The sequence below is a fragment of the Triticum dicoccoides genome, chromosome 3B (assembly GCF_002162155.2).
Source record: "Triticum dicoccoides isolate Atlit2015 ecotype Zavitan chromosome 3B, WEW_v2.0, whole genome shotgun sequence".
Taxonomy (NCBI): Eukaryota; Viridiplantae; Streptophyta; class Magnoliopsida; order Poales; family Poaceae; genus Triticum; species Triticum dicoccoides.
The window spans coordinates 802,314,338-802,326,236 of NC_041385.1; the positions used below are offsets into that span (position 1 = coordinate 802,314,338).

The window sequence follows — 11,899 nt, forward strand, 5'->3', positions numbered from 1 at the left end:
ATGACAAAAGATGAGTACACCATGGTACCATAACAAGAATACACACACACAAAATGAGTATGCAAGTCAAACAAGAAAGGCATTTGCACTAGTCAAACAAGAATACACACACAAAGTTATTACTGGAGCCACCATACAAACCATACACATGTCCAGATTAAACAAAAAGTATCATGTTCAAGCCAAATTTTGAAGATTGCAAATGTCCATGACCATGTCAGCAGCAATTTTGAAAGCAAAATTCAGTAAACAAATTTCTGTCAGTCCTGTCATTTAAATTCCAATAATTTTAATAAATCAAATAATTTTGAGTTGAATATACAGTGCATCTAATGTACTGTATGTGTGTGTGCTGTCTAGATGCCAGCCAAAATGACAAGATGTTAAAAAGTCCTCATGACATTAACAAAATATAGGTAGCATTCAGCAAAAATGTTCACTCATTTTAAAACTGTTCGTGGTTTTGAAATGTTCCTAATATGTAAACAATTCTTGGCCATGCCTCTGGAGGATCTGAATTTTAACTGAGCCTGGCATACAGCAGTCCGAGATAATTTTGTTTCCACTATGTTTGTAAGTTAATGAGCTTTATCTTTTGCTCACTGCCTGATGCTTCTTTTTTCCTGCATTTCGATAGCTCAAAAATCTCTCTGCAATGGAGGTGAATATTGCCACGGTAGCCAAACAAGAAATGCTGCCATGGCAGCCAAACACTTTGCTCTAACCATAACCATAAGCCATTTTTTGTAGCAGTGCCACATGATCAGCAGTACACAAACTTTCGTTACTAAAATTTCAAAAACCTAACAATGGAGTTTGTGACCTGCATTAGATTATTAGACATCTTTCATGTGTCATGTTTTGGACAGTTCTATTAAAGTTTTGCTTCGGTTCACGCTATCCAACTTATATTCCTTTTTTTAAAGAAAAGCTTACATTCCTTGATATAGCTTGATAAGCCAGCTTCGGAAAATAGATCTGGCATTCAGACATGTCGGGGAAAATTCTACTAGCACTTGATGAAATGGCATAGTAAATGGCAGTTAAGCATGTACTCCAAATATTCAGGACAGATCATTCATTCAGATTTAACAAGAAGCTAGTAAGAGTACTCCAAAATGTATGTGAAATGTAGCCAGTCTGCACTTGCAAATAATAGGCTTACTCTGCTCTAACAAGTAAGCAAATAACTCCATGGAGAAGTCAGCAAGAAGATTTCAGTTTCTGAAACTGAAACAGAGCACTGCACAAGTAGCCGGTCTGCACTTGCAAATTCACAATTTCATTTGGATCGAGCGGCCGATCCCCACATGGTGAACCAGCTGTTGTAGCACTTGCAAACCCACAATAAAAATGATGTCTAGCGGCTAATCCACACAAGCATAATTCAGTAGCGCCCACATTGACTTGTAACCTGAAATCTTCAAGCTACTTTCATTTTGTTCTTTGTTCTTCAGTTAACATTGGAGAGTACAGTATTCAGTTAACAATGTTCTTTATGACAAACAGGAACGGAGGAGCACAAGGAGCAGAGGAGCAACTCCTTATAGTACCTTCTTCTTCTTGACGAACAGGAGCTGTGGCGGCAGCTGGGCAGACGAGCAGCAGCAGTATGGGCAGAGGAGCTCCACCGGCGGGGGAGAAGCAGCAGCAGTATGGGCAGAGGAGCTCCACCGGCGGGCGCGCGAGCAGGGGAGAAGGAGCAGCACGGGCTCGCGCGGGAGATTGAGGAGGACGAGCTGGAGATCGAGGAGGAAGCGCGCGAACTCCTGGTCCACCGGATCGTGGAGGCAGTTTCCGGCGAAGCCCGTAGGGGATCGCGGCCAGGAGGGATTGCGGCGGCGCACGCGCGGAGGATCGCGGCCAGGAGGAATTGCGGCAGCGCACGCGCGAAGCTCAAGGAGGACGCGCTGGAGCTTGAGGAGGATGCGCGGGAGCTCGAGGAGGATGCGCGCGAGCTCGAGGAGGACGTGTCGGAAGGTTCCGGCGACGCCCGCATGTAATTGCGGCGGCACAGGTCTGGGCGACAGCGGCGGAGCAGTACCTGGCGACGAAGGCAGCGGAGCAGGTACTTGGCGAAGGTGGCGGAGCACTTCCTGGTGGGTGGCGAATCGCGCAGCTGGGCGACGCCGGCCGCTGGCGACGGCGGAGGAGGAAGACGGGGGCGGGGACTTGTTTGATATGGGTTTGAAACCACAAGGGTGTTTCTGTAAAATTGCGAATGAACTGGAGACATGTTTTTCGGGACGGAGGGAGTATAACTGTATATTGAGATGGGGTGGACACTAGAATCGTCATCGAACCTCAGGTCATGTGCATAACGATGACCTTGTCGCACACATGAACATCATCTTCTTAGACAATACTCCTAGTCAATAATCCAGCTTCACGACCAATCAATCTTACAAGAAACAAAATTCTAGTACGTGTCAACATTTATAATGGGTCCTTTGAACCAGAACCGAGCATGGAACACCCATGAGCCAACGCTGAGCAGCAGCACGCCGCCAACAGCCACCGGCGTGTAGTTGAAGTCGTCCTTTTGCCACCGGGTACGCCACCGGCAGCGAGAAGAGCACGGTGACGAAGGCCGCCCATAGCACGGCTGCGCAGCCGATAACGACTCCGTACCAGCCAAGATGAAATGGCCCCGGGATGAACGACTTCCGGGCCGTGGTCACCCGGAAGAAGATGGGCAGCGCGTAGGAGATATACAACCCCAGCGCCGCGATGGACAACATCGCCTGGAACGCCACTTGACTCCCCAGCGACTGTACACATGCCAAACAACACAATGCAAGGAAGCAAGAAATGTTAGAACTATGATGCACCGAGTTCGTGGGATCATGGCATGGTCGATCAATATATCCACGGACTTACGTACTGTGAGGGCCATGGCAAACGCCACGACTACGGAGAGCCAGACGACGTTCAGCGGCACCTCGTGCTTGCTCACCCGGTGCCACACGTGCGAGTACGGCATCGCCCCGTCACAGGAGAAGGCGTACCCCATCCTCGAGTTGCTGGTGACACATGCAACTCCGCAAAGGAACATGGCGACGGCGACAATGCCCAGGCAGGCGAGGCCCCCGACGCCGCTGCCGTACCTCCGATGGAAGGTGTTGTACAGGGCTTGCGCGATGGCGTAACCACCGGCATCGTTGTCGGCGCTCAGCAGGTACGGGATGTCCGTCACGATCGATGTTAGCGCCACGACGTAAACCCACCCGATGACCGTCGCGAGAGACACCGAAGTTATGATCCCGATCGGGCCGCTCCTGTCCGCATTCTTCGTTTCTTCGGTCTACAAATTCAAGGACACACATCAGATTGTCACATGTGTAACTGAAGTAGTAAAGGAGAAGTCGGCTTTGGAACAAGAGAATTTATCGAGTTACCATGTGAGCAGACGTATCGTAGCGGATGACAGAGTATTGGCTCATCAACAACCCCACCGCCAGAATGTAAGCCTTGCCATGGACACCCATGCTATGCATTGTCCTTGTTGAAGTGTTTTTTCGATAAACCCTTGTTGAAGTGTGTAAAGATGAACTCAACACTTGCCCTTTCCTTGGCAACTGCCGGAATCAATATCGCCAGCACGAACACAACTAGCATTGTTTCGAAGTTCAGACAGTTTCCAGAGTTCAGACATGCCAGGTTAAAGGACAGCAATAAAGTTGATGAAAGTTTGTAGTTTATTATATCATAGCATTTCGAAGTTCCACAAAAGACATGTTATCAAAACCTCAACTTGCAAGTATCGCTCTTAATATGAGATACATATTACAGACACAACAGATTTTGATCATGGACAGTTAGAACAAAATGGCAGTACCTGCGGCATTCCAGAAAGCACCGAACTGGTCAAACCAGCAAAGCCAGTGAATGGGGAGGCTGTTGATGAGCCCATGCAGGACCAAGATGAAGACGTAGATGGCCAGGACGACGTACTTGGAGGCCCTGCAGCCGCGGCCGCTGGCTCCGCCGGTGCCGAGCAGGATGATCACCTATACAAGCTGCGCCAGCGAGAAGTCCACGCTCGTCGTAGATGCCCATGTCAGCAACAGGCCCAAAATGAAAAATTGGAAGAAAAAAAAGGAGTTCACTGCATGTCTGCATCATCAGAGAGCCAGAAATCGTGTCCTACGAAGTTGGAGGTGTACCTGTCCGACGATGTTGAACCAGCCGGTGACCCAGGAGGCGACGGACGCCCACTCCCTGCCGGCGAGCTTGGTGCTCCAGTAGTAGAGGCCGCCGGAGGTCGGGTACGGCGAGCAGATCTCCGCCATGGACAGGGCGACGCAGCCGTTGAACGACGCCACGCCACCACCAGCCACCCGAGCGTCATGGACGCCGGCCCGCTGTAGCGCTGCCCGGTGTTGTACGTGGAGGTGACGCCGGTGAGCACGGAGATGAGGGAGAAGGAGAAGGAGAAGTTGGACACCACGCTGAGCCCGCGCTTGTACCCCAGCTGGTGCAGCCGTGCTCGGTCAGCCTCCGCGACGGAGATGGCCACCGCCACAGAGCGCGGCGGCGCCGCCATCCCCTGATCTCGTCTGGGTCTGCACTCCTTCCTTTACATTGGTTTAGCTAGCGTTTGGTAGTACTAGTAAGCTTATACAGAAGCTAGTCATGGTTGGTGTAGCAGGGGAGTGGAGCGGAAACGATCCACGGCGGTGCCGGCATGCAGAAGAATATTGCTACGAGTCCCGCTTCGGTACAACCCCCATAAAACGTATAAAGGGGCAGTATAGACTTTTCACATGGTATTCCTACTTTTTTTTTGAGAGAAACATGGTATTCCTACTTTGTATGTATGATGCCCTACGTACCCCGGACTGGGCCGGCCCATGAAGGGGAATAAAAAGCGACCACACAATGATTCAAACTCTGCACCTCTAGCCCACAAAGGATTGTAGCAAACCAGTACACCTTAGAAGCTTTAATGACAAAAACAGAGCGCGCCCGTTATAGAACTACTATACAGAATCTGGGCAGTTTTTGGATCTCTTTCTCTTTTCTTGGAAATTGTGAAAACTCTTCACAACGCAAGTAATGTCTGAAAATCCGACAGTTGTTTGAACGACTCTAATAAACTTTCAAAACTCAAAAAAAATAATTTAAAAGGTGCCTTTTTTGACATATTTTTTTAGACCTTGAACATTTTCTGAAAAATTCAAAAAAAATGGAATTTAGAGAACAAAACCTGTTAAAAGGAACATTTTCGAAATATTGAATTTTTTCAAAAGAGCGACCAGTTTTTGAAATTCCCAAAAAGTATTAGTTTTGAGAAAATATGAAAACAGGACATTTTTTCATAGTGTGAACAGTTGGCCGGCCCAAACAGTTTCAATAGCGTGAACAATTAGAATGGTACTCCCTCAATTTGAACTAAAACCACGATAGAGTAAATCGGAACGGAGGGAGTAGTTCCTACGCTATCTGCAGAAATGGCCGGCCCAAACACGTCTCTCGGCCGCTCGCCTTATACGAAACAGCGGCAATCTGATTTTTTTTGCTGCCTTTCTACATTTTTTTCTTTGTTCTTCTCTCATTCTCTAATTTTTCTACTTTTTTTTTGTTTTCCTTCTCTTTTCTTCGTTAATTTTTTTGGAACTTCATTATTATTTTTGGAATCTTAAAAAAATATTGTTTGGAATACCAAAATAGCACTTTTAATTAACTATTTTAAATTGCTTTTAAATTCCTTTTTCCTTCAAATATTTATTAAATGATTTGAAAAAGATTTTCTCCACGAGATTATATGACCAATTCAACTCATCATGTCAAATTGTTTGAGTTTTCTATAGTTCTTGCATTTTATGGGGTTTTCTCGATGAAAATTCGCGGATAGATGGCGGAACGTGACACAACTTACAAACGGTGTCAGAATTCGTTCAAACATGGCATAGGTACCTACCATGGGGCGTAACACCTGCTGGCAAAATTTAGGAACTTTTGAAGAATGTCCAAAACAAGACCATGTTCAACAGATGGTGGTTGGGTAGGCCCAGAAGATTCTTTGTGAGAGCATGCTTATTTCTCGACATCCTTGAAGGGAACTAGATTTTTTTTCATGTCCTTGTATGACCAATTCAAGGCATCATGTCAAGTTGTTTTGGTTTTTGACAAATTTTGCATTCTTCGGAGTTTCCTCAGATAGAAAAGACCGATAAATGGCTGGATGTGTTGCAACTTGCATACAGTGATGAAAGTCGTTCAACCTTGCATGCGTGCCTACCGTGGGCATCCCACCATCTTGCAAAAGTTGGGTCATTTTAAGATGTCCAAAAACAGAAGATGTTCAATGAAGGGTGTTCGGGTTCATTTTTTATAAGTTTTGCATTTTCTAGAGTTTTCTTGCTGACAAGGGCTGATAAATGGCCAAAAGTGTCGCAACATGTAAACACGTCGGAACTTATTAATACCTGACATGAATGGCTCATATGTCTGTGGTAGGCTACTTCAAGAAGTTGGGGGCATTTATCCATAATCCAAAAAAAACACCATTTGAAAAGAGTGTGCCACACAAGGCCTCCCTGAGCATGTTGTTTTCCTAATTGATTGCTTCTGTTAATTGCAATTTTGTCATTATCAATCAATATGAAGGTTTTCTTATGTCCTAACATTTTATTGAAATTTCTCGACAATTTTGAAATTTAAAATTGTATATGAAAAAATTACAAACTTGAACACTTTTTCCAAAATTGTAACAAAATTCCAACAATTGATGAAAATTGTAAACCATGTAATTTTTTAAAAAAATCATCATTTTTTTATTAAATGCAAACATTTCCAAAAATTTTGAACTAAAAATTCAAAACGGCACATGTTGTGAAATTCCATAGCATATTTTCTAATTGTAAACCATATTTTGAAAAAAGGATCTGGTATTCTAAACAAAATTTCAAATGTTTGAACAGGTTCCAAAAAGAAGAATAAAGTTCAAGAAGGAGAAAAATGAATTAACGAAAAAGAGAAGAAGAACCAAAAAATAAACAACAAAAAATAGTTATGCCCTACAAAATAAAAACATGTATTCAAAAAATGTTTGTAATTTGGAAAAAGTTTGTGGTTTCAATGCTCAAAATTTTGAAAAACAATGTTTGTGTTTGTCCGACACATCTTCCACGGACTAGCTGGGATCGAGTCCTTGTGGTCGCCCATTTCTTTTTGCTTTTATTTAAACGCAAATAGCCCACGTGACGGGAAAAATCTAGTAAAAATTAATGTGCAATAGTACGAGCTAGATCCTTACCCCTCGTGGCCTTTACTAGCACATACAGCAAGTAGGGAGAAATGACATATTTGACCTGAGGCAGAAATCAAATCACAAACTGACCTGGTCATGAAAAAATTTCACTCTGCTGACCCTTTGGTGTGGCGCCTGACAGCTGGGCGTCGCACCCTACTGTGCAGCGCCCTTCCCTTAGGCGTCACACATCCTGCCAGCGTGGCAGCCCTGGTTCAGTTGCGGCCCCACAGACAGCACTGCAGCGCCTAAGACTTAGGCGCCACACCTGTAATGTGCAGCGCCTAGCTCTTGGGCGCTGCACAGTCTGTGTTCCACTTGGGCTGGCCCCACCCTCTCTTCCCTCCCACCCCCACCCCACACACCCCCACCCCACCCAAACCCTTAGACTTGCGGCCCTCCTCTCTTCCCCTCTCCCCCCTCTCAAATCCTTCTCAAATCTTGCAAATCCGAAGTATTTGACCGTGGATTTCGAAGCCAACCCCTCCCTTAAGGTAATCTCCTTCGATCCCCTCGTTTTCATCCATAGGAATTGTCACATTTTCTCAAATCTTGCTACTTTGGGAAAACCCTAGTTTTGACTTGGATTTGCAAATTTGTGTTGAATGATGTTATGTTTATTTGCTAACTTGGGTTGGTTAGGCTTCCATAGTATGCTAGGGTTAGGGTTATGTGTGTTTGATGTTGGTGTTAGGGTTATGTGTGTTTGATGTTGGTGTTAGGGTTATGCTATGGTTATGGTTGTTATGTGGGGGTTAGGGTTATTAATTCATATATATGTTAGGGCATATGTGTGCAAATATTTTTCTTAAGTATTTACTTGATATATGTGTGTTTTTGATTATTGTAGGGATGGGGAGAACATGTGTTTATGTTCATCATGTGGATAAAGAGGCCTTTTTGAAAGGCAATGTTGAGACGGACCCGGATGAGCTTGACATGGTGTTTGAGAGTAGTCCTAGCTATGCGGAGCTTTTGGAACAAGTGAGGAAAGATTTGAATTGGATGGACCCAAGTGACGTTGTTGAGTTCGAGGGAAGGCATAATGTTGGTTTTGGAATGCACATCTGTTGGAAGACAATGCGTGTGAACTCCGAGCAACGTTGGTTTGCATACAAGGAGACGGTTGCCGAATCTCTAGACAGTGCAGCGCCTAACTATTGGGCGCCACACAGTACAGTGCAGCGCCTAACTATTGGGCACTGCAGTGCTGCTATAAGCAAAACTGCAGAAACAGATGCCATTTTGGCCTCCTGCAGCAGCACTCACATAACTAGAACATCAATAAAAGTACTGTAAACTGCACATGCTAAGCAAAGAGAACTAATAGCTTGAACATCATATCATTTAAGACAATTCAACATTACTTCAAGTTCGCAAACACAAATACCACACTAGTAAGAGTTCACCAACATATAACATAACCTCACAAGTTCATCAACCTAATTAAACGGCTACAAGTAACATGAACAAGCACTAATGCCTTCGGCGCGTGTTCCTGGTGCCACGCCTGCAGGTAATCTTCTTCTTCTTAGGAGTGCGAGGCTCCTCTTTGTGCACTTCCTCCTCCGCCTCCGCCTCTGCCTCCTCCTCCGCCTCATCATCCAAGCTAGCCATCCGCGGGGTCCCTACGACCACCTTTGAGTTGCCTCTATTGTCATAGTCGTTGGGCGTGTACCGGCGTCTGGGCTGCCTAGGCTTGAACACATATGCGGACCGAGCTTGAGCGTCCACCAAAGTCATGTCATCATCAAGCTCATGGCCCTATCACACAACGAAACAGTATGGTGAAGGCCGGTGTCGTAATCAAGTGAGAATCACATCTATAGGATTAGTCATACCTCTTGGGTGATCCCACCCTCATCATCCATATAAGCATATGAGGAACTCACATCGTCCCCCTCATGGTGAGATGCGGGATCTGATGGTGTACCAGACCTAGAGGCAGATGGTTCATCATATTCAGGATCACGACAACCGAGAAGGTTCGATAACCGCCTTAACTTCTTGGCCTGACGCTGTAACATGAACAAGTGTGTAAGATATCAAACTTCGCAACATAGACTAGCTCTCATAGTGAGTGCGATATGTACCTTGAGGAATGCTCGTAGTGAACCATCATCATTGCCAGTTCCAACCGGTGTCTTCTCCAGAATAGACTGGCTCTCATCAGCTGCTTTCTTGATCTCGGTGCACTACGGATGAGAAAGAATGAATGCGTTAGCCATTCAAACATGTGTAATACGGTCAACGGGAAAGTAAAGAAGGGAACACTTTACCACATAGTTAATCACTGGAACAGCAGGGACTCCTTGCCCTTTCCTGACATCTCTGTTGTACTTCCCCTTTGCTAGATCCTCAAAGTTTATGGGTTCTTCAAGAATATCCTCATTATATGCTGACAGGCATATCTCAACTCGAGTAGTTCCAATAAACCATCGTACGTAGTTATCAAAAGCTTGTTGGCTGTGCTCACGAAGCGGGGCGCGTGCGGTGCTACGAGCTTGCTCCACAGAAAGCTGGAAGCGGGTAACATACGGAGCATGATGCTTGTCCCAGTCCTTTATCTTCCGCTGCCTTCTCCTGTCCAACCTGCGTGGTATAAAACCAAGCATTAGCACTATCAAAAGGAGTCCCGATGCTTAGACAATACGCAGACATGCTCTCTTACCTATGAAGTGCTTTGTCCGTGTCCACCCAGTCTGGCGGGTGAGGCTGGAACAGACCAAACTGACGATACACGCGATGCGGCAAATGAAACTCGACCGCCCAGTTGCATATCAGTGGGCACCGCATAAGCCAGAGATGCTTATCCCGCAAGCACATCGGGTTGAGGCGGAACTCCTCGATGTACCCCAAGCTCTCACCCGCGCCATATGGCTGCCACACCTATGAAACAGGGCAACAATGCAAATTTGATGATTATTTTTCAAGCAAGCATGAGAAAGGACTGAAGTAATGACCTCCTTACCTGCTCAGGCGTAATCGTGTCCAACACGGCAATGTACTTTTGGTACATGAGATTGACATCGTTCGTCATCTCGGAAACGATATCCCACTTGTAAGCCCACGTGGGGCGCCGTAATTCGTCATGTTCATCTGCATACCAAGGATCAAACCTGACGCTCTTCGGGCGTCCAACAGGCAGACGCTCCCAGCTCCATACATAAAGTAGAAGCAGATTACCACCAATGCCTGCACTATCTGTGATCCTGCAACACGCATCGTCCAGCTACATATGAAAGAAAAACAATGTTAACTTGACAGCAAGCTTGCATTGCTAATGAAGAAATGAGTTGATCACAAAATAGACCAACTACCTGTCGGTACAAGTAGGCAAGAGTCGCTGAACCCCAGCTCCATTTGCTATCGAAGACGGTCAACGCCTTCAGCCACATCCATGGAGCGTTCTTGCCAGTGGAGTCAGTAAACAAAGTCCTCGACACAACGTACCACATATACACACGAGCATGTGTCTGGATCACATCATCAGTGGCATCCGGAGGGCACGTCACAAAGTTATTTTGAATCCACGTGAAAGCAGCTCCGGCTGCTTTCCTTTCCCTCTTCTTCTTCTCTTCTCCCTCCTCTACATCAGCCTCAGCCTCGGTAGGAGCCATACCGATAAGAGAAATCATCTGCTCGCGCCACCCATCAGAATCGGTGCTCATACAGAGAGGCCTCCCATCGATAGCAAGACCGGTGATCAACGAGACATCCTCGAGCGTCACGGTCATCTCCCCAGTCCGAAGATGGAAACTGTGCGTCTCCGGCCTCCATCGATCAACAAGAGCGGACACCAGTGGAGCGTTCAGATTCGGCGTGGACCGGCTGACCAACAGAATCCACGGGAGTAGTCCTGCCTGCTTGATGTACGGTGTGTACCGCTCGTCGTAAGGCATGGCAGGACCAGAGACCCCGTGATACCGAATCTTCAAAGGTTCAAGCTTCTGCAAAAAACAAGTAATGACAAATCTTAAGGCATGTAAATTTCAACTAAAGGCAAATTTGCAAAAGATTTAGATTACTCATTATTACCTTATCCTTCTCGCGCATCATGTAGGACCGGTGTTGCACGTCGTAGACATCATCCAGAAGCCAAACCATCCTTACAATTTCAAACAATAAACATATATGAGTTCATCTACATCTCAAATATCGGTATACACTAAACATATAACATGTGTTCAACTACAAGAATCTCAACATCTCCTTCTCACACAATGAATATGTCATATGTGTTCAAATAAACTAAACATCTAATATTTCAAATAAACTCAACATCTAATATTTGAAATAAACTCAACATCTAATATATATCTAAACAAACATCTCATATATGTCTACAAAAATCAACATCTCATAGTTATCTATAAAAATAGGCATCTTATATATATCTATAAAAACTAAACAATCTAGGGTTTCACTAACAAGAATCATATATTGTGAACTAATAAATAACACTACGGTACTACCAATATGAATACACATCCTAAATCGAGCAAATCAAACAAATCAAGGGTTCCATCAAATCTTGGACAAATCTCTAAAATGGCAACAAATTTACGGAGCAAAAGAAAGAGAACGGAAGAGTTTACCTAGTAGGATGGATTGGGGATCGAACCCACGGATCAAATCTTCAGA

The 11,899-nt window shown here is 45.3% G+C and overlaps 1 pseudogene; it reads right to left on the bottom strand.

Annotated features, from left to right (window-relative positions):
• Positions 1 to 1,367: 1,367 nt before the first annotated feature.
• On the bottom strand, positions 1,368 to 4,546 carry LOC119280090 (annotated as a pseudogene).
• Between the last annotated feature and the right edge of the window lie 7,353 nt (positions 4,547 to 11,899).